The sequence below is a fragment of the Panthera onca genome, chromosome C1 (assembly GCF_046562875.1).
Source record: "Panthera onca isolate mPanOnc1 chromosome C1, mPanOnc1 haplotype 2, whole genome shotgun sequence".
Lineage (NCBI taxonomy): Eukaryota > Metazoa > Chordata > Mammalia > Carnivora > Felidae > Panthera > Panthera onca.
The window spans coordinates 96,450,580-96,477,876 of NC_138346.1; the positions used below are offsets into that span (position 1 = coordinate 96,450,580).

Here is a 27,297-nt window from a genome sequence, read left to right on the forward strand (position 1 = left end):
AACTATTTAAAAATTTCTGTAGAAATGTCTTCTTTTACACATATATATTTTTTTAAGTTCAAGTATAATGTACATACAATGTAATATTAGATTCAGGTGTACATTATGATTCTTCAATTCTTTACATTTCTCAGTGCTCATTACCATAAATGTACTCTTGATCCCCTTGACTCTTTTGCCCATCCCCCCACAAACCTCCCCTCTAACAGACCATGTGTTCTTTTAGAAGCTTATTTAATCTACAATGTTTTTGTCCTTTTCCAGATATCTTTCTGTTCGTGAGGTCTAATTTCACTCATTTGTGGTCTGAGAACATACTTCCTATGATTTCTGTTATTGTGGCTGTTCAGATGTATCTTATGGCCGCAAATATGGCCTATCTCAGTGAATGTTCTGTGAGCTTGACAGGAATATATAATTTTCTGTTGGATGAAGTGTTCTACAGATGGTAATGGATCCAGTTGATTGGTGATACTGTTCAGGTCATCTGTGATCTTACTGAATATCTGTATGCTGGATCTGTCAGTGACTGATAGAGGGTATTGAATTCTCCAGCTGTAGTAGTGGATTCAGCTCTTTCTACCAGCAGTTCTGTCAATGTTGGCCTTATGTATCTTGACACATCTCTTGTTAATGCATGCACATTAGAAACTGTTGTGCCTTTTTGGAGAACTGACTTCTTTACCATTGAAGTAATGCCAGTCATTATCCCTGACAATTTTCCTTACTCTGTAGTGTGTTTGAAGGATAATTTCACTGGTTAGTTTGATGTTTCTTTTAACACTTGAAATATTCCATTCTTCTTGATTGCATGGTTTATGAAAAGAAATCTCAGGTATTTCTTATCCTTGTTCCTCTTGGGTAAGGTGTTCTTACCCCTCTCTCCTCACACCCCCAACCCCTGCTCCAGATTTCCAAGGCTGTTTTAATTATCCATAGTTGAATATATTAAGCATAGTTGGTGGGTTTTTTGTTCTTGTTATTAGTCATTTGTATGTTTGTCTTGGGTATTTGTCCTGCTTTTGATTTTTTGAGCATCCTGGATCTGTGATTTGGTGACTATTTATTTGGGAAAATCCTCAGTCATTATTGCTTCAAATAAGTCTCTTCTCCATTGTCCTGGTATTCCTAACATGTGTATTACACATTTTGCAATTGTCCCACTGGTCTTGGGTTTTCTGTGCCATATTTTTAATTTTTTTTCTTTGTGTTTCCTTTTTGGAAGGTGCTACTGGCATTTCTTTAGGCTCAATGATTCTTTCCTCAGCTATGTTGAGTCTGTTAACCCATCAAAGGCATTTTTTATTTCTGTTATGGTGCTCTTGATATCTCGAATCACTTTAAAATCTTAGGGGTTCATGGTTACTAAGATTATTATGGTAATTAGGAATATAAGGAGATATTTAAAAAATCGGTTAATGTATGGATCTGCGTGTATGTATCATATTGAAAATTCTACAATTGATCATGTAACGAAGAGTGCTACAGGTACAAAAATAATTGAGAAAGAGTCTAGTTTAAAGCTTAGTGATAGTTTAAGAGTTTGGATCGATAGTCAATGTCAGTTTGAGATGATTGTTTCTTGTCTGGAGGAAATAAATATTATGGTTGGGACCATGCTAATAGCAAAGGCATAGGAAATTGTGGTTTTTACATAGTGTGGATATAGATTATTTTTGTATAGCTGAGTATTAGATATGATAATGGGTAGTAGTATGATGAATATTGCAGTTAGTATAGATGAGGCAAATAAGTTTATTACTTTTATTTGGAGTTGCACCAATTTTTTGGTTCCTAAGACCAATGGTTATTTCTATCCTATAAAAGTTGAAAAAGCCACGTTTTTATATGCAGAGGCATGAATTAGCAGTTCTTGTATACTTTTTCAGTAAATAGGAAGGTTTACACTTCTATTATTAGATTCACAATCTAATGTTTTTGTTAAACTATATATACAGTAAATAGGACCCAGTACGATTTTAGGATTAAGCGATAGGAGAAAGAGTGGGAGTAGGTGGAAAGTTATTAGAGCATTTTCTCGTGTAAATGATGGGTTGTTTTTAATATGGTGTGTATACTTACCTCGTTGGGTTGTAATAAGTATGTAAGGAGAGTATAGGGCTGTGATGATAATATTTGTACCTATGAGAATAATGGTAATGTTAGATCATGAGAAGGAGGCTATTACTACAAATAGCTCTCCAATTAAGTTAATTGTAGGGGGCAGGGCTAGGTTTGCAAGACTAGCTAGTAGTCATCAGACAGCTATTAGGGGAAGAATAGTTTGTAAGCCTCATGCTAGGATTATTGTTCGGCTATATACTCGTTCATAGTTTGAGTTTGCGAGGCAGAATAGTATTGATGAAGTTAGTCTGTGGGCGATTATGAGAGCTGTTGCTCCTATATAGCTTCATGGTGTTTGGATTAGTACTGCTACAATTACTAGAGCTATGTGACTTACAGATGAGTATGCAATTAGAGATTTTAGGTCTGTTTGGCATAGGCAGATAGAGCTTGTTATAACTATTCCTCATAGGGATAGTATTATGAAGGGGTATGCTATTTGGTTTGTTACAGGGTTAAGTAAGACTGTAATATGTATCATTCCATATCTGCCTAGTTTCAATAATATGGCGGCAAGAACTATTGATCCGGCAATAGGAGCTTCAACGTGTGCTTTTGGTAGTCAGAGATGGAGTCCGTACAGAGGTATTTTTACTATAAATGCTATTATGCATGCTAATCAGAGAAAAATATTGGATCAAGTGGTTGAAATTGGCTTGGCTCAGTATTGAATAATTAGGAAAATTAATGATCCTGTTGTATTTTGGATATATAATAGTGCGACCAGTAGAGGTAGTGAGCCTATTAGGGTGTAGAATAAGAAATATAGGCCGGCATTTAATCGTTCTGTTTGGTTACTCCATCGGGTAATGATGATTAGGGTAGGGATTAATGTGGCTTCAAATAGAATGTAGAATATAATTAATTCTGTGGCAGTAAATGTTATAATTAAGAGAAGCTGCAGGAGAATGAGTATTGTAATATATAGTTTTTTTCGGGTTAGGGTTTTTTTTGATAGGTGTGATTGGCTGGCTATAAGTATTAACTGTAGGAGTCATGTTGTTAGTACCAATAGGGGTGCAGAGAGTGAGTCTGAGAAAAATAATAGTGAGAAGTTAAGACTGTTCTCGCCTAGTTGGTTGAGGTAAGTAAGGCTAATGAGGCTAACTAACAGGCTGTAGGCTGTTGAGTTGATTCAGATTATGTTGGGTTTTGATAGTCATGTTAGTGGTATGAGTATTGCGGTAGGGATAATAATTTTTAGCATTGTAGGAGGTTTGAGTTTTGTACGTAGTCAGTACCGTATGTGTTTGATACTATTACTAGTAAGGATAGGCCCAATGCTGCTTCACAGGCTGCGAATACTAGTAAGATAATAGGGGTTATGCTAGCTAGTGTGAAATGGCTATTTAGGATTGCTATGGTTATTATAATGAATAGAGATAGCATTATACCTTCTAGGCATAAGAGGGAGGATATTAGATGGGACTGATATATTAGTCGTATAAATAACATAATGAAAGCTAGAAAGATATTAATATAGACTATAGACATTTGATAATTATAAGGCAAACTACAATCTAATGAGTCAAAATCATTTGTTTTAATTTAAACTTATTCACTCTAGTCCTTTTTGGGTTCATTCATAGGCTAGGCTTGCGGCTAATAGTGAGATTAGTAGAAGAGCCATGGTGAGCATAGTCGATAGGTTATTTGTTTGTGAGGCTCAAGGGAGGGGTAGTAACAATGCAATTTCTAGGTCGAACAACAGAAATGTGATGGCTACTAAGAAAAATTTCATGGAGGAGGGTAAACGAGCAGACCCTATAAGGTCAGATCCACACTCATATGGGCTTGCTTTTTCTGCTTAGATATTTAGTTGAGGTCATCAGAATGCGATCAATACAAGTAGTGTGGATAGGAGTGTGTAGGTGAGTAGAGTAAGTATTACGTTTATTATTCCTTTTCGGACTATACCAAAACTGGTTGATTGGAAGTCAACTGTACTTGTTAATACTAAAGGAATAGGATCCTCATCAATAAACAGAAATGTATAGGAATAGTCAGACCATGTCTACGAAATGTCAGTATCAAGCAGTGGCTTCAAATCTGAAGTGATGATTTGATGTGAAATGATATTTCAGTTGACGCAAGAAGCATACAATTAGGAAAGTAGAGCCAATGATTACATGTAGTCCGTAGAATCCTGTGGCTATAAAGAAAGTGGATCCATAAACTCCATCTGAGATTGTGAATGATGTTTCATAGTATTCTGAGGCTTGAAGGAGTGTGAAGTACACTCCCAGGGAAATTGTAATAAATAGGGCCTGGAGTATGTGTTTTCGATTACCTTCTATTAGGCTATGGTTAGCTCAAGTAATTGATACTCTGGAGGCTAGAAGTACTGAGGTATTAAGTAATGGGACCTCTAGGGGGTTAAGAGGGGTAATACCTGTAGGTGGTCAGCAGCCTCCTAATTAGGGAGTTGGGGCTAGGCTTGAGTGGTAGAAAGCTCAGAAGAAGCCTGCAAAAAAGAACACTTCTGAGACAATGAAGAGAATTATTCTGTATCGTAGACCTTTTTGAACAATAGGTGTGTGGTGACCTTGGAATATATTCTCGGATCATGTCTCGCCATCATTGGTATATGGTTAATATGTTGGTAGTTATTCCTAAAGTTAGTAGTAATGTTGAGTTATAGTGAAATCATATGGCTAGACCTTTAAGTTATTAGGAGGGCTGAAAGGGCTCCTGTAAGTGGTCATGGGCTAGGGTTGACTATGTGATATGCACAGGTTTGGTGGGTCATTAGGTATTGTCATGTAGGTATAGGCTTACTAGTAGGGTAAAAACATAAGCTTGAATTAGGGCTAGGGCAAATTCAAGGATTGTTAGTAAAATAAGAATAATAAAGGTAACTAGAGCAACAGAGGTGCTAATGTTTGTTAGCTTACATTCACCATCTCTTTTTGCATGTTGTTCACTTTTTTCATTGTCTGCATTATCATAGGAACGGAAGTGGTTTTAAGTTCCCAGACTGATAATCCCTACATCTCTGCCATAGGAAGTGTGATTCTAATGCTTCCTGTCTGTGTTCAAACTGTGTGGTTTTTACTTTACTATGCCTTGTAAGTTGTGTTGAAAGGTAAATGTTATGTGCTGGTAAAGAAACTGAGGTAAATAGGACATGAGTGTGAGGTTTTTATATTTATCTGGCTAGGAGTTAGGCTGAATTTACTACCAGGTGAGACAGGAAGGAGAGAGCCCTGGAGTTGAGTATTTTCCCTCACCTGTATTGCTTACTCTTTGGGAAATCCCCAGTTAGGCTCTTAGTTCCTTTTGAGGGCAGATCTTTTCTGGAAGAACAGAATACTTTGGAATTTATTTCTAAATGAGTATTTCCCCCTCTCCCTGCCACTGTAGAAAACTTGCCTTCACAAAGAAACACACATATTAAGTATTTGATGTGTTCATATTCCTTTTCATTTCCCCTGCCCATGGGGCTGGGTGACACAGGGAAGCTCTGAGTTTCCTAAGTGGCTTTTTGATAGCATGATATTCCAACATCCTGGCAGGAGTTTAGGGCTGGCCTCAGCCTTTCATCATCCTTTAAAACTTTAGAATGGGGAAATATGTTAATGGTGTAAAAACTGGGTCATGCCTAGATTTGATTGAGCTAGAATTTGTCAGGGGTGACTGACGTCTGAGAGCACTTTTTGCTATTTTTTTAAACATCAGCTGTCAGGAAGAGAGAGATCGTGGAAGATGGTGGTGTAGGAGGACACTGGGCTCACTGTGTCCTGCTGATTGCTTAGATTCCACCCACATCTGCCTAAATAACCCAGAAAAATGCCAGGAGACTAGCAGAACAGATTCTCCAGACCCAAGTGTAGACAAGAGGCCCACAGAAGAGGGTAGGAAGGGCAGAGAGGTCGTGCGTGCTACACAGACTGGCGGGAGGGAGCCGGGGCGGTGGAGGGGCAGGCTGCCTGGCAAGGCAGAGCCCCCGAGTCTGGCTTGCAAAAGTGGAGGGGCCAGACTGCATGAGTTCTGACAGCCAGCGGGACTTAACATCTGGAATGTTGTAAGTCAGCAGCTCTGCTCGAAGAGCAGAAGGGCTAACGGACAATGGAAGGGAGAGTTGTTGAGCCCCAGAGGCCAGAGCTCAGCTTGGTGGGGAACAAAGGCGCTAGCCAGCGCCATCTCCCTCGCCCATCCCCTAGCCAAAATCCCAAAGGGAACCAGTTCCCATCATGGAACTTACTTGCACTGCGCAAACACCCAACACTGTGCTTCTTGTGGATCCATCCCTCCGATGGGTCTCCCTCCCTCCCGGTGCCACAGGGCCCCTCCAGAAGCAGACCACCAAAGGCAAAGCGAGCTGAGTCTGCCCCTCCCGCCCCTGTGCACCTTGTGGATCCACCCCGGCTAAAATGCCAGATCCCATCGAAGCAGCACCACAAGCCTGGCAGTGTGCAAGTAGCCCAGACAGGGGCCACACCACTCCACAGTGAGTCCTGCCCCTGGGAGAGGGGAAGATAAGGTACACACCAGTCTGACTGTGGCCCCAGTGGTGAGCTGGGGGCAGACATCAGGTCTGACTGCGGTCCCGCCCATCAACACAAGCTACTCCGGACAACACAGGGGAAGTGCCCTGCAGTTTGGAGCCATCGCAGGGACTATTCAAAATGACGAAACGGAAGAATTCTCAAAAGAAACTCCAGGAAGTAGCAACAGCTAATGAATTTATCAAAAACGATTTAAGCAATATAACAGAACAAGAATTTAGAATAATAGTCATAAAATTAATCGCTGGGCTTGGAAAAAGCATAGGGGACAGCAGAGAAAGACCCTGAATAGCCAAAGTAATGTTGAAAAAGAAAAACAAAGCTGGAGACATCACAATTCTGGACTTCATGGTATATTACAAAGCTGCAATCATCAAGACAGTGTGGTATGGGCACAAAAACAGACACATGGATCAGTGGAACAGAATAGGGAACCCAGAAGCAGACCCTCAAACATATGGTGGACTAATCTTTGACAAAGCAAGAAAGAATATCCAATGGAAAAAAAAGTCTCTTCAGCAAGTGGTACTGGGAAAACTGGTCAGTGAGAAGAATGAACGTGGACCATGTTCTGAAACACACACACACACACACACACACACACACACACACACACTCAAAATGGATGAAAGATCTAATGTAAGACAGGAAACCATCAAAATCCTAGAGGAGAAAACAGGCAACCTACCTCTTTGATCCTGGCTGCAGCAACTTCTTGCTGTAAATTATTTATGCAAAATAAAATTATTGTAATTTCATTGGATTACTTACTATTTTACTATTTATCAGGAACTATAAGTTTTTACTAATAATATGTTTTGACAACAAATTTAATTTTGTTTTTTCCCCTCTTAGAGCCTCAAGAATATCACGGTAAGAATTTAAGCTTTAGTTTTCTTTGCAATATTTTCTCAGTACTGGTGTTTGATGGGTTTGTTTTTTTTTAATGTTTGAGTGAGAGAGACAGAGTGTGAGTGGGGGAGGGAGACACAGAGTCCAAAGTGGGCTCCAGGCTCCTATTTATCACCACAGAGGCCAATGGGATGGTAGAACCCATGAACCGTGAGATCATGACCTGAGCCAAGGTCAGACATGCAACCAACTGAGCCACCCAGGTGCCCCTTGATGTGTGTTTTAATTCACCTAAGGATAAATATGGTGACTTCTGGTGTCTAATTTACTTGTTAACTCTTGAAATTCATCTTTCTCTTCCCTGTTTGGAGCCTATGTGATAATGTGGAGGGAGTTGCCATCTCTTAAGACATCAGGAGGAGGAACATGTCACCAGAGTAGAGGGAACGAAATGAGTGTAATCTTACATAGAAATGGTTAGGAAACAAGTGATGATATGAGCCTGAGGTTTGGAGTGAGTACTTTGCTATGACCTGGTTCTTGGTGAAATGTGAGAATGAGAAAACACTCTATCTACAAGCCTATCAAGAAGCCTAAGCTTAGAGACAAAGCCAGATATTGCCAGGCAGGGTGTGTGTCACAAGAGAGGTTTAAACTATGGTTTTGAGTCTGAGGTGGAGGGAGCCATTCATGCCAGGGGAGAATGAGTGGAAATGAATTTGTTGCAAATGGGGGTAATGTATTCTGCATGGGCTTAATAGACTGTGGTGATTCTGTGGTGCTGTCTGTTGACAGCCAGGGTGGATGCCTGACACTTAGCAAGCCCTCAAAGGCTGGTGTTCATCCCTTTGAATGCAGCAGTGGTGGCAGGGAAGAGTGATCTCAGAGCATGAGAGCTCTCACACTGAGCCAACAGAAGAGAAGTTTGCACTTTATGGTCAGATGACAGAAATAATCCCTGTTAGAGGAGTCTGTTCTAGAGCTTACATGTGTTGCCTGTAATTGGGTCCTTATTAAAGAATAATATTCCTGTAAGGTTGGAGGGTAACGTTCTCACGTTGGGATGAAAAAAGTTTGTCTTCTAGGAATTGCCATTAATCCAGATCCTCCAGCCACTAAGTGTAAAGCTGAGATGGTACCCGTATGTTTGATTCCAAAGACCTTGTCCTCCAGGGCCCCCAGCCTCGGGTTCATGAATGGCAATCTGTGAGCAGCAGGAAGTCATCCAAGGCCTTTGAGTAGTCAATCAGTCAGCGGTTTGAGCTTTCCTTGTGTGGAATTCCAAATAGCACCTGGGGGTGTAAGTGGCTCAAATCAAGACTAAATGATGGTTTTTTGTTTTTGTTTGTTCCTTTATTTGCAGGGACCTATCTATGTACCTTAATACTTGGAAGAGAGAAATGTAAGTTGATAGGATTTGATTTTTTTGTTTCATCTCTGGTGGTGACATAAGTATTTGAAGTGATTGAATTTTCCAAGAAGGATGCTTCCAGATGGGAGAGAAATTAGAAGATATTTTATTGTGTTTCTCCATTTTGGACAATATTTTAAATAGGAATCTCATTGAAATAAGGTTTTCTTAGGTTTAGAATGTGCTAAAACTTGATTTCTTCAGGCACAACAGGAAAGCTAAAATGTTAGTTACACCCACCCGTCAGATCATGTGTCTATGCTGCTAATATACTGGGATTATTCGATGTCACTGGTTTGGTAACAACCTTAAAAAATGTGTTATCTCCTTTTAGTTAGTTTACAGCGAATAACTGAGAAGGTCAATACTTTTAAGAAAGAAAACAGAGAACTTCACTTGCTGAAAAAATATCCATTTGGGAACAGCAGGTAGCATTGCCCTTTCAAATATTTTTTTGTGATTTCATTGTGGTTACTTCCACTCTGGTAGATCATCCTACTGACCTATTTCATGTGTTCTATACACAGTACCAGTTCAAGACAAGCTTCACAAATGTAAAGAGCTACCTCTTTATTTGTGAAAGGAGTCACACATTAGAAGATAGGTTTATCTAGCATTATGCTTTTTTTTTTTTTTTTAATTCTGATTCCTTTTTCGTGTTTTACACAACAATGAATTAAGGAAGTGTCTTCAGGAAACTAAGAGAGAAAGTAAATTTCTCTCTGATGAAGCTCTTAAATTGATGGTAAGAATCCCTTCTTTGCCTGGATTGCATTCTAAAAACACAAGTAAAAGTAACGAACTATTATTACTCATTCAACGTGTTTTGTTGAAGGAGAACATCAAAATAGTGGAGCACTTTAATGAAATTTTTAAAAAATAGTGTTTATTAATTTTTTGAGAGATAGAGACAGAGCACAAGCAGGGGAGGGTGTAGAGAGAGAGGGAAACACAGAATCCAAAACAGGCTCCAGGCTCTGAATTGTCAGCACAGAGTCCGACACAGGGCTCAAACTCCCAAACCATGAGATGACAACCTGAGCTGAAGTCAGATGCTTAACTGACTGAGCCACCCAGGGACCCACCTTAATGAAAATTTAAATGATACCCTTCAAAGTGCACTTGCTACCTTGCAAACTCAGAGAGAGAGAGGAATGTGAAGAATCAGGAAGTGGTAAGAGTTGGCTGCTGAGTTTTACTGTAATTTTGCTTTGGAGGCTTTTTGTTCATTGGGTGAAGTGAGCACAGCATATTTGCTTGCCGTTTACCACAGTAGAGAGTGGGCCTCTGGGAGCCAAACCTCTTTCTGAACAATGAGCTGGAATTTCACTAGGACCACCAAGATGAGTTTTGCTATTTCAAGGACTAGGTGTTATCTTTTATTTTCACAACTAGGTAATTATCACATCATTCAATTCTGCCCTCCAAGATATGTAGAAAATACCCAAATATAGTTGGGAGAGAAAGGGTGATAGCCACAGTGTATAATCCTTTCCTTTAAAAAAATATTTTTAAATAATTCTTTATGACTTTTTTTTTAAATTTTAGTGAAAGAGGGCATGTGAGTTGGGGAGAGAGGCAGAGGGAAAGAGAGAATCTTAAGCAGGATCCACACTCAGTGTGTGTGCAGCCCAACACAGGTCTGGATTGCATGATCCTAGAATCATGACCTGACCCAAAATCAAGAGTCTTATGCTCAGCTGACTGAGCCACCCAGGTGCTCCATAGTCTCTTTCTCTCTTAATGTTGAACAGTGAATTTTCAACATGAATGGGGGAGGGGGATACACACACGTGTGTGTGTGTGTGTGTGTGTGTGTGTATACACACACACACATTTGTATACCACTAAGAAAGCCATTTATGAGTTTTTAGACATGAACCATTTTCCACCATCTTTGTCTTCTAGTTACATTTATGCCTCAAGGTCTTTGTTTATTGTAATGCACAATCCTGCTGTGTGAGGTACACTCAAATTGTGCAGTTTTCCATGAAAGTCTTTTCTCATATCTGTCTTAACTACAAGATGCAAATGTTGAATTCGAGGATGTAGAGCTAAGAGCCTTGAAGTCCAATAACTGTCAACTGGAAGGTATATTTTCTGTTGGGGAGAAATCCCCATATGGTGGCAATGACTTTGCATTGGAAAGGGAAAGAATACCTTCATACCTTCATGGTTCTTGCCCTTTTTCTGTCTCACCAAAATCAAGACTCAGGTCATGTGCACATTTATAAAGAAAACACCTTTTTGTTTGTTTGTTTGCTTGTTTACAGAAAATAAAAAGACCCTGGAAGACAAGTGTAATGCATTGAGGTCTGTGAAAGCCACAAAGGAAGCAAAAGTCAAACAGCTGAAGGAAAAAGCACATAACCTGGAAGAATTCTATGAACAAAGAAAAGTGGCTACAGAAAAGTAAGATGTTCATGTGAGAACTGTCACAAGGACTGCATTGTATGAAAGAATGTGGCAGCCAGTAGAGATAATTCTATTTCTTTTGGAACTGGGTCCAGAGTATTTTTGCCAAATGCACTCAGTAGAATTGGGCCTGCCCTTCCTACCTTGCTTTCTGTAACATAACCTGCATTTTCCTTTCTGTCCTAAGTGCCTGTCACACATTGTGTCATGTATTTGGGGGTGGAAGAGGGAAGGTACCATCATTAATTACGTTGATACCTGGATCCACTCTGGATTGTCCTATAGGTTTCAATCCCATCACACTGTTTTGTCATCCAGAAATTAGGTCATTTTTGTTCAGGACCAGACATGGGTCAAATATGTGTGGGGAAAAAACTGAATTATCTTGCTGCAGAAACAGTAGATGTTGCTTTCTGGAAAGTGGGTAGGGATGCCAGCAATACTGGATCCCTGCATCCATTCTGCCAGTGAGATTATTCACTGTAGGCCCAATCCCTAAGAAAGTGAAGTTGTTTCCTGTCCCCTGAGTTTTTAAGTGTAACTCTTCTGAGTCTTGATCAAAGTCTGCAGCCTCACTAGGGCTCATCTTTGCTGGCCGCCCCTGAACTACACTTGTTTACTTCTAAGTCTGTGCCCATAAAGTTGTTCAGCTTCTTTGCCGTTCAGATGTATGCCCCCCCCACCCCCCAAATCAATGATGAGTCCTAGGGAGATTGGATCCAACTGCCAGGCTGGCTTTGTCCTGGGCTTCCTTCTTCTCCTTCTTGGTCTTGTGTGTGTTTGTGGAGTTGTTAGATATTTGGTGCATTCACTCACATGCTTCCTCCTTTGTACAGATTTCCTTTTGTTCTCAAGAGGAGATCAGGGACTTTAGAGTCCCTCATTCATGTTGGAAAGTGAAGTCTTCCTTCTCTTCCCTGGAGACTCAGCTTTATGTTAGTCCTTCCCACACCTGGGGTTAGGACCTGCTCTGTGTCGCATCTTGTTTTTGTTAATTCATAAGCTCTTTCTGTGAGTGGGTGCAGCACCCTGACCACCTCTCTCTCTCCAGCCCCTTACAACAGAGCCACTACATGACAACCACTCCAGAAAACATTTGCTGAAGGACTCCCTGAGAGGCCAGAAGTAAATGCATGTGCCTTTCTCTGTCTAGTGCTTTTGTGTCCGTTTCTAAGAGATTTTCAATTTTGCATGTGATTCTTGAGTACATCAAGTGTCAAGTTGAAACCAGATCAACACCACAAACAAAATAGTCTGAGGGCAACACAGCAAACCAGCCTTGCCAAGCATTGCCTGTTGCTGTTTTCACTATCAATGGAATCAGTCTTTTTAAAGTAGATTTGGTTCTATGAAGTTGAGAGTTTTCCATCTGAAATCTGTTTCCAGGAAGTAAACCCACACTGTGTGACCATTCATATCAGGTTGTACTTCAGGAGATGTTACTGCTCTAAGATTGGCCTTTTTCTCCACCAGGATAGGTGAAGGTGGAGGCAGGGATTGTAGTCCTGAACTCTAGCGATGTCTGGGAGTGAGCTGCAATGTTGGTGAAGCCATATCCTGGAAGGTCATCTTTCAGGGTGATTGTGTCACGGTACAACTTTTGGACTGAGAATCAGGTCTCCCCATGGAGATGTAAGACTAGTGATGATCCCCTGCTTCATCCTAATCGGTACAGTTGGTCAGACATGGTTTTTCACATTGATGAAATGAGTCTTCACCATCTCAAACAAAAGACCAACTCTGAGAAGGCACAAAGTGCAATGTTATTTGATGACTTTATGATAAAGGGGAGGAAACAGAACTAGAAAGACAGTTCTGATAGCAGAGTCGTGGCAGCAGACAGGAGTTGAATTTTCTTTAACTTAAATGGGGTGTTCACTTCATTTCTCTGATTGTGTCAGTCTGTGCATTTATGGGAGATGTGGGGGAAGGGATATTTGCATAGGCCTTCAAGAGTGCTGGGAGGTACAAAGGGAGAATTTCTGGATGTTGGTCCTGACTGTGTATATATCTTTCCCATCTTAGGAAGCTGAAAATGACACTGTGAACTGGTGGCAAAGAAGAATCAGCTGGCAGCTGCAGGTAAAATTTGAAAATAGCTACAGAAGGGGTACCTGGGTGGCTCAGTCGTTTAAGTGTCCCACTTTAGCTCAGGTCATAATTTCACAGTCCATGAGTTCGAGCCCTGTGTCAGGCTCTGTGCTGACAGCTCAGAGCCTGGAGCCTGCTTTTGATTCTGTTACCTCTCTCTCTGTCCCTCCCCCGCTCATGGACGCGCTCACTCTCTCTGTCTTAAAAATAAACAAACATTAAAAAAAAGAAAATAGCTACAGAAGAAATAAACAAGTACAAGTGAGTTCAGCTACTGATTACCAGCAGCTCATGAAACCTCTGTTCATTTTTTTGTTTTTAACCTTTTTACAGTGTTTAGACTCAACATAGTAATATAAGCAAAAATTCAGAGGACACGTGCATAGAGTATTAACAGATAAAAAAAAGGTAAGTTTTAGAACAAAACAATTAAGTTTCTAAACATTTGCGGATCTCAAGCAATGGCCAGACTGTGTGGAAACTTCGTCCATGCCAACATTCCTTGGGGGTGGTGTCAATTGTCCTAATCTATAGGAGAGCAGTGTGTCATATGATGAATCATACCCATCAACATGGTAGTGCCATTTCATGGCCCTTGTTTTTGCAACCCTGGGAAACATGGTGAGGATATAAGTTAAAGGAGAATAGAGCTTTATGATGAAAGACACTTGTCACATGATGAATTAGGTCAAGATTGAAAATGGGAAGGAATTCTATGAACTCTGAACCCTACAAGCATGGAATAATAAGGAAAGGATGTAATAGCTTTGATCCTACAGTACATTTATAATCATGTAAGAATAAATTGTATCGGGGACAGATACGAGGTTGATGGGAATGTGGGCAGATTATTTAAAATCATACCCAATATTGGGCCTTATCTGACAAAAGCAATTGTGACTCACAGGCAACAAACTGAACAAACACAAGAACAGCTACAGCAGGCAGAGCTCACCTTCAGACACCAGGTAATCTGAGTTCCTGCCTGACATACTGAACCCTAAGCACCTCATGCAGGTGAGTGTAGTGGCCCTTGGAATCCCTAAACATGGGCTTTTCATTATTGGCTTTTTCAGATTGCAGTTCATGAGAAGAATGCTCAGCACAACTTGGTGCTTTCTTGTTTCCTCCTCTTTCTTTGGTGCACCATCTGGCAAGACTGAAGGTGGATGTGTTTTTTCTCCCCCAGATCAAGACTCAGATCTGGGACAGGGAGATGGCAGAGCAGAGCAGGGAGGTCGCCTACTTGAAATACGGGTGTGGCCATTTGACTGGCATTTTTATGGATGTTTCGAGGGATGACACCTGCACTGTTTGTTGTCTAGTAGAGGACGTGGTATTGCAACTCTTACAGAAGTCCATTCTTTTTCTGTATCCAAGACTGGATTGGATGGAAGGAAAGAGGCTGCCTGAGGGATACATGAGGCAGAAACCAATGCCTGGAAGACCAGAGATGCAGAACCCACCAAGGAGAGGTAAGAAGCACGTTGTGACATGCAGTGGCCTAATTTCTGCTGTGCAGCCTGTTCCTGTGGGTGATGATCGTGTGGTCTGGAAAGAATCACGGGCACTAAGGACAGCAGGTGGTCTGAAGGGGTGATAGGAGGGTGTTCTCCTCTGGTGCCGCAGGCAGTGGGGCACTTGTCCCTGTGACTGGTGGACACATGCCCCTCCTCTGACTGTGACCCTCCCACCTCCTCTAGCATCCCCCTGCCTGAAGAGCCTGGAAAGGATGACAGGACATGGGCCTCATCCTTCTTCCCACCTGGACTCAATGTGAAGACTTTAGTTTATTTGAGGAGAAGGTCATTTATTTACTATTTTTAATGTTCTTTATTTTTGTTTGGTTTTGTGAACTGTAGCCCTACATGCCTAAATTCAAGTTCCATATAGCTTAGTCCTCTGATGTTATCAGTTCAACTCTGCAGTTTAACTGCTAAATTCTCATAGTTTTCATTTTCTCAATACTGTAAAATTAGTCTTATATAATAACTTCTCACATGTGGAAGGCAGCTTATAGATAAGCTGAAAGATTGAACAATTCACCTTAAGTCTGAAGAAACGCACCCTTCTTGAGGATTCATCGAGGATATACACCAAACCAGTATTCTCAATTTTATTATTTTTTTAAAGTTTATTTATTTTGAGAGAGACAGAGTATGTCTAGGAGGCATAGAGTGAGAGGCAGAGACAGAATCCCCATCAGGCTCCACACTGTCATTGAGGACCCAATGCTGGGCTCGAATTCACAAGCTGTGAGATCATGACCTGAGCCAAAATCAAGAGTCAGATGCTTAACCCAAGTGTTAGCATTGAGCCACCCAAGCGTCCTCATATTTATTCTTAATCTGTAATGAAATGGTGATTTCCCATGATGTATACTGAGAAACCTCTGTTTTATTGATGAATTCTAAATTGCTAGCTGAGCCTGACCTGTCCACAGTTATTTAATTATGAAACAACATGAACTAGGGCACCATGAGGTCTTTATCAAGGTGAGGGGATGGTTCTCCCCCTTATCCTTGGGGGTCACCTGAGGCATGTGGGATACCCTCTGCCTCTGGTCAGGGACCTGAGTGTAGGGAAAAGTTTAAGATACTTGAGCAATCAGAAGAGGGATTGTTTTCATTCCGCACAGTCCTCTAAAAGCAGAATAAACCTCTGTCCCTTCTAGGGTCTTTAGTAGATCCAGAAACTCCGAAACCTCTGTGAGTTACAGCAGCTCTGACTGTACCAAGAATGCAGACAATGACAAGGTAAATGCTGGGGCCATTCTCAGTTATAAGTCTTTCGGGAAAACCTCCTCTTTCTGTACAGCACACTCTCCTGGTCTTGTCTCATTTTGCATGTTGTGTGGTATGTCTGTTTAATTCTTTGTTTTCCAAACGCACACTCATAACCCAGGAGCCCACAGGCTTGTCAGTTTTTACTGTGTCAGCTTTCTGTGGTAAGTTTAGAAGCCAAAAGTGCTTAGAGACTGAGTACCTTAAGGTCTTTCCATGTGTTTCAGGAAATAACGAGAGGAGGATGACCCCACACTCCAAACATAAGTCTCCTGGCCTGGGTGACCCCTTCCAACCTCACCTCTGTGGGAACAGTGTGGCTGCTCTGTCTTCCTTTCTTGATTCTGGCTAGGAGATTAACCTGTTAGAAAGTCTGCAATATTGTTTAAAATTCAAAAGTGCAAAAAGACATCATGACTCCAACTTTATATGTTGTGCCCTGTGCTATTTAGAGTGGTCTTTGATAAAGTCAATGTCATCACTCATCACCTTCCCGTCTTTGTTGGTAAATGAGTTGTCTGGAATCCTTCCAGCTATACCTGAGGTATAAATAGTTTGAATACCATGTCCTTCAGTTAGGTTTACATGAGCAGTTTCTGGTTGTGTCCCCAGTCACTGTTAGAGCTGATACAGTCTCATGACACATACCAGGAGTTTTATACCAAAACACTTGCATTAAATCTGTTATGTGAATTTCTACCTCTTTTTTCTGTTGGACATAATTACTGTGTCCTGTAATATGCTTAAAGTCAGAATTCCCTATGAATTAAGATGAACACATCTGAGCTTTGTAGGCTTTTACAAGTAACTTGTTCTTCACAGAAGACTCTCATTCCCCTGCAAGATTCCAGGCATCCTCCACTCTCCAGAGGTCTCAGAGGCCTTTGACAACACTTCAAGAGGGAAGACTCCTTTGTAAGGGAGAGGAGCAGAGGAGGCAAAGTGAGGGTCCGGCTGCAGAACTTTTCGCCAGGAGTAACTGTGATTCCATGAGCAGAATATGAGCTGTTTATTCCCATTTTTTGTGTGTGTGTTCTTAACATACCAAAAACAGAACATCTGGAGTCGGTGTAGAGGAGAGATGCAGGGTGAACCTGGACATCGATGTCTGCCTGTCTGGGGAATGCTACTTCATTAGTCTGTAATTACTTCTGTTAACCCTGTAGGACAGTACCCTTGTCATTTTACTTCTGCAGACATGGGCAGTGATGTGTGATGACAGTAGTTTAACCTCTGACATCTACTACCCCAAGCTGTAGGTGGTATCCAGTGGCAGGGACAGAGTTTTCAGGTACTGATGCTACTCTCTTGGATCCTGGTGGCAGAGAAGGTGGCAGGTGCTGACATGTTCTTCTCTGAGTTACAGCTGCTTTTGGTATTGGTTCTCTTGTCTGGCATATGAATGTAGCTGTCACTTCTGTTCTGCAGGGCAGTCTGGATTCTGGGGACCTCCTCCATTAATGGACGATTCTGCATGCCCTACCCTAGAGGCGCCCCGCCCCCATGGACTATTAGACACATCCACCTCCTGAATCTTGGTGGCCCTGGGGCCACCCCGAACCCCTCCACCTGCAACACTTGGTAAGATGATGTGAGCACTAGAAGTTGACTTGTAAAACACACTCATCTTATTTTTGTTGCTGTTAGGTCTTTGGCCAAGGTGCAGAGGCAGTACCACAGACCATTGTGATGCAAGGGGAATGTGTCTGCTGCCATTACCACATTCCTCAAGTTTCTCATGATCTCATCTTTGTCATTTCCCCCACCATGTGTTGGTACAGGTGTCTCTTGTGGAAAAGGAATGGGGCTGTGTGCAGAAAAGCAGACATCGCGCTTCAGCAGAAATGCCCTGTACATATTCCACATGCTGGGATCTGTGAGGCATGAGGCACAGCCTAATGTATGTCCATCTAGTCGGGCCCCAGCCATCCATAGTTGTTAGATGAGCGATAAATAGATCTGAATCAGGGCTTTTAGGAGTCTTCATCAAGTTATAAGGGATGGTTCTTCAAGTTCTTCTCGGGGATCACCTGGGGCATGTGGGATACCCTCTGCACGTGATTTGGGATCTGAGTGGGGCAAATAGTTGTTGGAAGAATGAGGGGAGGGTGTTTTTGTTTTTGATCTCCAAACAGTCTACTCAAATCAGAATAAACCTCCATCCCTTCTAGGGCTCTTTGCAGATCCAGAAGCAGGTGTCACTCCCAAGAGTGACATCAACCTGGCTCTGCCAAAACTGCCAAGAAGCACAAGGTAAATGCTGTGGCCATTTTCAGTTCTAAGTCTTTATGGACAGCCGCATCTTTCTGTACAGCACACTCTCCTGCCATCATCTCTGGTTTGTGTGTCTTATGGTATGCCTGCTGTTCTTGTTTTTTTTTTTTTTTTTCCAAATGCAAAACCTTTACCCCCGAGTCTACGGGCTTCCCTGTTTTCCACCTGGCATCTCTTTGTGGTAACTTTAGAAGCTAAGCGTGCTTAAGGGTGAGGACCATAGGGCTTTTCCAATGTGTTCCTGGAGTAAATCAAGGAGGATGACACCACACTCCACTTGGAAGTCTCCTACCTTGCCTCATTCTTCCTGGATCTCCTCAGTGTGTAATCGTTGCTCTTGCTGTTTCTTCCTCTCCTATTTCTTTCTATCAAGGGTTTTAATGTGTTCAGAAAAATCTGTGGGTATCCTTACAATTTGAAAATGCAAAATGCCTTCACTCCAACTTCTATTTTTGTATGTGTCATTTAGAATGGTCTTAGACAAAGTAAATTTCATACCCATCAGCATTTTGGTAAACTTGCTGTCCGGAATCCCTTTAGATGTGCCCTGGGTGTAAATACTCTGAACTAGAAGAGGTGACATATTTGTCATAGAAAACATGCACTGAAATTTAAGTTGTGAAGAGAAAAAAATCCAAGATTACCTGTGTGGCAAGTCCCCACCGTGTCCTTCACTTGTGTTCACATGAGCACGTTCTCTTGCGTCCTGTGTCACAGGTACAGCTAAAACATGGAAACTTACACCAGAAATCAAAGTGCATTTGTGTTAATTTTGTCTGTTAGAATTTCAGCTCATTTTTCCAGAGGACACAATTACCTTGCAAATTGTACTGTACTTAAACTGAGAAGTACCTCTGAATTAAAATAAATTAGCTGAACCCAACTAACATGTATAGGTTACCTGTTTTTCTAAGAGCATGCTTTTCCAGGTCCTCTGCAGGACCTCAGGATCCCCATCTCCCCATTGTCGGGAGAGAAGTAGATTGGGCACAGGCAGGGGCTTAGAGGCAGAGCTTTGAGCCACGAGGGCTATGATTCCATGTGTGGACACTGGCATTGTCATTCCTTCTCATTCTATAGTTCTTCACATACACATAAGCAGCCTCTGTGGTGGAGGGGGATGAAGGATGGAGGTTGATTCTGGACATAGATACCTTCCTATCTGAAATATGCTACTTTGCTAATTTGGTATTCAGTCTATAAATCTTCTAGGAAAAGAGCCCTTGCTGTTTCTACATTTCCAGACACGTGGAGATGCTAGTTTATCCCAGTAACATCCATTCCCCACCCAAAGCTGTAAGTGGAACCCAAAGTATGGGTAGAGTTCTTTTGATGTCTATGTTGCCTGCTTGGAACCCGGTGGTAGGAAACCTAGTAGGATATGAGCACTACTTCTTTAGGTTTTCGCTTTTTGCCAGTGTCGGTGCTTGGTTCTGTCCTATGAACACAGCTTTTGTTTCTGTTCCACAGGCCATTATGTATGCAAGAGGGCCTGGCCCTTTCCTAGGTTCGCCTTGCAGGCTGTACCCCATGGATCACCCTTCATAACCAGTCATGGGCTATGGGCCACTTCCCCCTCCTCCACCAGCTCCTCCACATACTCAGTTTGGTAAGACGACCTGAACGGGATGAGTGACTGATAAAGCGTATTCATCTTCTTCATGATTGACTTTGTGGGAATGATGTCGAGATGATTGTGAGTTTTGGCACTCCAACTGCAACCTGCCTGAGGACACGGTAGCATATCTCAAGTTTCTCAGGACATACATACAGTGGGCAGTGTCATTTCCCTGTAATACAGTGAGATATAGGTTTCTCTTGTCAAAATGAAAGAGGATTTTTTTTTACACAAAAGCAGACATATCAGCAGTACTGTTGTGTATTTTGGAGACACAATGTTTTGGGTTCTGTGAAGAATGAGGCTCACCCCTAACTTTTAGAGCATCAGGTGTCCTGTGTGAAAGAGGGACATGCATTAAATGACACAGACCTTGTGATCACCATAATGGAAACACCAGTGAAGGATCCGGTGCAGAAACGGGGGAAACTTGAACCACACAGGCATAGAAGGGAAGTTGAGGACGGTACACAGAGTTTGAGGAGGTGCAGAGGGGAGGGTGTTGGGATCAGTGAGATGCAGTTGGAGATCATTCCTGGCCACAGCCTGAGCAGGGAGTGTGAAGTCCACATAGAGCTGCTATGTGGGATCACTCTCAGTGCACAATGCAGTGTTCATCTCCAAAATGTCAGTGTGTTGCCAAAGTGCACGTAGGTAATCATCTAAAAGGATTATTGTCTCCCTGGGTTTTCTTGAAGGTTCTGGAAATTTGTGGGGGGGAAAATGCCCTGGATATAGGGGGAATTTAACTTGGTCTTATGGAAATGCTTGCATGCCCAAGTTCATATCCCTCAGTGAGACTAAAAGTGGAGACAGGATCTAGATCAGCTGAGTGCCTACATTGGCCTTCAGCCTAAGTCAGACTCAGACCCACTTAGTGGGTCAACCTACAATCTAGGGTTGGCCAGAAGCCGCCCCCACTGGACCCCTGTCATCACCCTGACTACCGCTTTGCATCTCCTCAAACTTCTCTCACAATATCCTGAGGCTTTGCCTGTGTTCCTGCTGTCTCAGCCCTAATACCAGTTCTCAGTGGGACCTACACGGAGCCTCAGCTGTGTTATCGGTGAAAACAGGGGTAATATTTGTTTCCAAGAACATTATAAGAAGAAGACATTAAATACATAAAGCATCTGCAAAATCTCTGGGAAGTGTCCACTCACCCTTCTCACAGTTTCAATTAAGATATCTCCACACAATGATCATCCAAAAAAGATGGTCACAGGAATTCATTAAACTAAGACTGTTAACAACTCAGCCCAGGGATTGGGAGTCACTGTTTTAAACAGTAAGACAGGGTCCCTCATTTTTCTATTAAAATTCGGGCCCTACCAGACAAAGAAAGAAAAGATAATTATGAGAATGTGTACCTTCAGAGATCTAGATCTGAAGACAATAATTTTCCATTACATATAGACTCACAGATGCAGCCACACACTAAAGTGTTCATCTGTGGCCACAGCCACAGATAAACTACAGAAGACAGAATGCATGTAGGAAAACATAAGATCAGAGGGAAATAAACCAAAATCTCTTTGCATTATAGGACAACTATTTTGAAATTTGAAGAGGACTGTGCATGGTGACAGACTATGGTGATTATATATATATATTTTTTAAGAAGGTGTCGGATCTGCCAGAATGCTTTCCCTGGCCATCCTGTCCCCTCCACTTTGTCTTTCCTACTCTCCCCTAATACACCTTTCATCGTTCTGTCTCCGTGTCAGTGTCTGCTTCTAGGACCATCTACCCTCACTCCCCATTGAGTGTACACAGTGGGGTTCCTGTACACACAGGTAACAAACTGGCAGAAATGGTGGTGATGGAAGAGAGAAGCCCGAGGGAGTTTTCCGGGGTGATGGTAACTTCCTATATCTAGATTTATGGGGTGCTTGTTTTAGAAATATTCACTAACTCCCTGGCACCTTGGGTCAGATAGACAGGTATCTGTCCCTAGGAAATGGCTGAGTTCTAATGGTGGGGAAGGATGAGGGACCAGCAGTGACTGCGGGAGAGGAGTGAGGAGGCCACACATGGAGTCAGACCCTCGCCCAGGATGCCAGGTCTCCACAGACAGCACCATGTGTAGGAGGTCTCTGAGGAGCAGAGATTTCTTGATCAGACCTGTGAACTACAGAATCCTCCTTCAGTTTCCTCACTGAGGGATGGCCAGAGCAGAGGCCAGCAGCTAGCAGACACCTTGATCATGGCTGGAGTGGAGCAGTGGACCTGGGGGATTGAGTCAGAGAAAGGGACAGGCAGAAGGTAGCGACAGGGAGTTTGAGAGACAAAGGGAAGAGAAGAGAAGGGACCTTTCTGCTGACTTCACCTACATTTCTGTGTGAACAAAAGGAGATTCTTGTCTCTAAGGGTAGGGAAGAGGGCTGGCAAAAAGCCAGAGTGACATTCTCAGCTCAAGTGCCCAGGATATCTACCTTGCTCTTGAATACTTAACACAGGAAGTCTGTGCTTTCTGTCATAATTGGAACTGCAGCTCATACCATTTAGTGAAAATCAATCCAATTATGAATCCCTCAACATTAAAGTACTGCAACAAAATTAAGTGAACAGACTGAAAGATACAACATGGATAAAGTCCAAAGGTAGACCCACTGCAATACTTATGGGAATACAGTCTATCAGAAAAGGAAGTACCCCAGTGCAGGCATTCAGACACCTGGGAAATATCCGAAAACGTGTAAAAAAAAAATGTAGTCCTTACTTCAAAAGCAACATTAGTACTAGACACAAAGGGATTGTGGTGTAAGGTTTAGAGAGAAACCATGTGACTTCATGGTGCTATACCCATGAGATCAAGTCTCATCAAATTATACCCTTTAACTTGAGGCTATTTGTTATATGTAAATTGCACCTCATTAAAGAGAGTTTCAAACATAAAATACTGAAGAAAATGTTGGAAAGTTCCTTTCTACTCCTGAAGTGCATGGGTGATAGGAGTCTGACCATATCTCAACAATCCAAAAGATGAAGACATTTAAAAAATTAATAATAGCAGAGTCAGGAGGACCCTGAGCTCATCCTGTCCCATGTTTTCAACTATATAACATCCACATCCAAGTCCGTAAACCACAGAGCGATCCAAAGAGTGGCAGAACAAACTCCACAACTAAATAGAAGCTGTATCTGAAAGGTGAGGAAGGTCAGAAAGGTGGAGGGCGGTTGCCTGCAGAAAGGGCAGAGAAAGTGAGCCCTCACACCAGGGAGCTCACACAGGGAAGACTAATCCCCAGAACATTTGGCTTTAAAACCAGAGGGGCTGAATTCCCTTGAATTTGGATCCTGGAGCTTTGGAGGTCAGTTGGCCCAGTACTGGGTGATCCAGGAGGATGAGAGATAATCAGGTCCCTGCCTGTGTAGAGAGGCAATGTAAACATGGCATTTTACACAATGCCAAGGCAACAGGAGACAGATCTGTTCATGCTGACTTCTGGATGGTTGGGAGACTTTTCCAACAATGAGGGAGCTCACAGTCACCATTTTTCTCCCCCACCCCGAGATTAAGCACGGAGGCACCTACCAGGGAGTGGACCTGCAAAGACACTTGCTACCTAACATGCTAGCTGTGTGCCAGTCCCAAGAGTTCTCTGGGGGACTCACCCACTCCAAGCCTGCTGGCCTCAGGGCAAACTTTGTTAAAACTGCATGGACACCCTGTCTGGCCAGCTGCAGGCAAAGCTGCCACTGCACACTGTGCCCATCTGCACCGCACCCAGCTGTGCACCCCCAGCTACCCTCATCTGTCTCACCCAGCCACGTGTCCCCAGCCACTGACATACTCTGTGCACAGCCTTGAGCCCCTGGTTGCCCTGGTACATAGCCCCCAGTCACCAAAGGACAGCTACAGATTTGTCAACAGAATCTTGGCAAGCCAGAAGGAAGTGACATGACATATTCAAAGTGCTGAATGGAAAAATCAGCAGCCAAGAATACTCTATCCAGTAAGGCTGTCATTCAGAATAGAAGGGAGACATAGAGCTTCCCAAACAAAAACTAAAGGAGTTTGCACCACTAAATCAGTCCAGCAAGAAATACTAAGAGGGACTCTTTGAGTGGAAAGGAGAGACCAAAAGTGACAATAGAGAGGTAGAAAACACAAATCCAGTAGAAATGAATATTTCTGTAAAAAAATCAATTGAGGAACTCACAAAAATGGATATAAAATATAATAACATGTACCAAAACATAGGGAGGAGAAAATAATGGGTTCAAAGGTAAATGACCATCAACTTAATACAAATGGCTAAAAGGAAAGAAATTCTGTAAAAACCTAATGGTCACAATATATCAAAAACCACTTATAAATATGCAAAGAATAAGGAGAAAGAAATCAAAATATATCACTAAAGTAAATCAGCAAAACATGAGAGAAAGACAAGAAAGGATTGAGAAAATCATTAGACACCACAACAAAACAGGTAATAAAATGGCAATACATACATACAAATCAATAATTACTTTGAAGGTAAATGGAATGAATGCTCCAATAAAAAGACATAGGGTGTAAAAATGGATGAAAAAACAAAACAGATTTATATGCTGTCTACAAGTGACCCATTTTAGACCTCAAGCCACCTACAGAATGAAAATCAGAGGATGTTGAGAAACATCACGTAAATGAATGTCAAAAGAAAGCCAGGGTAGCAATGCTTGTATCAGATAGAAAAAAAAGAGAAAGGACTCAAAATCACAAATTAGGAGAAATCACAACCAACACCTCAGAAATACAAAGAATCATAAGATAGTATTATGAAAACTTGTAAGTCAAAAATTTGGACGATTTACAAGAAACAGATAAATTCCTAGAAACATATAAGTTACATAAACTGAAACAGAAAGAAAACATGAACAGAACAATAGCCAGCAAACAAATTGAGTCAGTAATCAAAAAACTCTCAACAATCAAAAGTCTAGGACCAGATGACTTCACAAGTGAATTCCACCAAACAGTTAAAACAGGGTTAAGACCTCATATTCTTAAGCTATTCCAAAATATGAAAAATGATGGAAAACTTCCAAATTCATTCTACGAGGCCAGCATTACCCTGATACCAAAACCAGATAAAGAGTCCACTAAAAAAGAGAACCCCAGGCCAATATCCCTGATGAACATGGATGCAAAAAATTCTCAATCAAATACTACCAACCAAATTCAAAAATACCTTAAAAAATCATTCACCACAATTAAGTGGATTTGTTCCAAAGCTGCAAGGTGGTTACATATTCACAAATCAATCACTGTGATGCATTACATCACTGGGAAAAGGGGTAAGAACCATATGATTGGGGCTCCTGGGTGGCTCATTCCTTCAAGCATCCAACCTTGGCTCAAGTCATGACCATATGGTTCATGACTCAAGCCCTTCATTGGGCTCTCTGCTGACAGCTCAGAGCCTGGAGCCTGCTTCAAATTCTGTGTCTCCCTCTCTCTCTGCCCCTATCCCACTCACCTTCTGTCTCTGTGTTTCAAAAATGAATGTTTCAAAAAAAAAAAAAACACAGTCATATCAATACATGCAGAAAAAAGCATTTGACAAAGAACAACATCCATTCATAATTATAACCCCCTAAAGTAGGTTTATAGGGAACAAACATCAATATAATGAAGGTTATCTGTGAAAACCCTGCAGTTAGCATAATCCTTAGTGGGGAAAACCTGAGAACTTTTCCTCTAAGGTCAGGAAGAAGACAAGGATATTTACTCTCACCACTTTTAATAAACATAGTACTGAAAGTCCAAGCCAGAGCAATCAGACAAAACATAACAAATCCAAATCTGGAAGAAGTGAAACTTTCCTACTTTGCAGATTACATGACAGTATATATAGAAAACCCTAAAGAGTCCACCCAATAACTGCTAGAACTGATAAATGATTCAAAAATGTCACAGGATACAAAATCATACAGAAATCTGTAGCATTTCTAGACAACAATAATGAAGCAGTAGAAAGAAATTAAGAAAACCGTCCCATTTACAGTTGCACACCAAATAAGATATCTATGAATAAATCTGAACAAAGTGGTGAGTGACCTATACTCTGAAAACTATAAAACAGTGATGAAAGAAATTCAAGATGACACTAAGAAATGGAAGGACATTCCATGCTCATGGATCGGAAGTAGAAATATTGTGAAAATGTCTATACTTCCCAAAGCAATTGACACAATTAATGCAATCTCCATCAAAATACCAACAGCATTTTTCACAGAACTAGAACAGCCCTAAAATTTGTAGTGGAACCACAAAAGACCCCAGTCTTCAGAGTAAACATCCTTTATGTGAAGTGATAATTATGGATGGCATGATGCCTCTGGATCTTCTGCTCCAAAACACATTAACTCTGGCCTAAGCATATGAACAAACGTTAGACATATCCCAACCAAGGATCATTCTACAAAATACATTCTACAAATGTACCCTCAAAACTTTGCAGATTATGAAAAATATGGCAAATCTAAAAATAGTCATAACCAGGTGGAGCCTAAGGAGACAGGATGATTGAATGTAATGTGCCAGCTGGGATGAGTCTAGAACAGAAGAGGTTAAAACCGAAGAAATCTGAGTAAACATATAAACTTTAGTTAATAATACCGTATCTCTTTGGGATATTGATTGTGATAATGTACCAACTCATATAACATCAATAGTCAGAAAACAGTCTGATGTATGTGGAGATCTCAGTACTATCTTCCCAATTTTTTTGGTAACTAGAAACCCATCATGAATGAAAAGATTATTAGTAATCATGGTTTTACTTTTTCAACACATAATATTATATAACTAGTTCTAGTATTGGTTGCTAGTGATTGACATTCACCTATTCTTGTTGTTCTTACTATTGTTTAATTTAAGTAATAGCATTCATGTTACGGAAAACCGAATGCACAATGAGATACAATTCATAGAAACATCTACTTTACATATTTTAAGGTAATAACATATGTATATACCACTGTATTATGTGGTATGTAAATTGTTTTTTCTGATCTTGAATGAGCATGTCATTGAATGGCTTTCTGTAAAGGTGGTTATCCTAGATAATGAATGATACCCAGATTTTACAGGATGTACTTCACATCATGCCTGAACATTTTCAAAAAAAAAAAAAAAATGTACAAACGGCCAGATGAATCATTGTGACTGGCTCACTTATTCTAAAGAATTCTTGCTTTAATATTTTCATGCATATTTTTATCAGGAAT

The 27,297-nt window shown here is 41.3% G+C and overlaps 3 long non-coding RNA genes across 3 annotated transcripts in view; 2 read left to right on the plus strand and 1 right to left on the minus strand.

The window, feature by feature from the left end:
* Positions 1 to 27,297, minus strand: part of LOC132673357 (uncharacterized) — a 41,549-nt gene that overhangs the window by 4,320 nt on the left and 9,932 nt on the right. The window lies entirely within an intron of this gene.
* Positions 14,192 to 16,568, plus strand: LOC132673356 (uncharacterized). The gene is made up of 3 exons (XR_009608013.2): positions 14,192 to 14,369; positions 14,478 to 14,876; positions 16,076 to 16,568. It is a non-coding gene; the product is annotated as an uncharacterized LOC132673356 (long non-coding RNA).
* Positions 17,220 to 20,743, plus strand: LOC144617171 (uncharacterized). Its single transcript, XR_013557337.2, has 3 exons — positions 17,220 to 17,765; positions 18,356 to 18,437; positions 19,929 to 20,743. It is a non-coding gene; the product is annotated as an uncharacterized LOC144617171 (long non-coding RNA).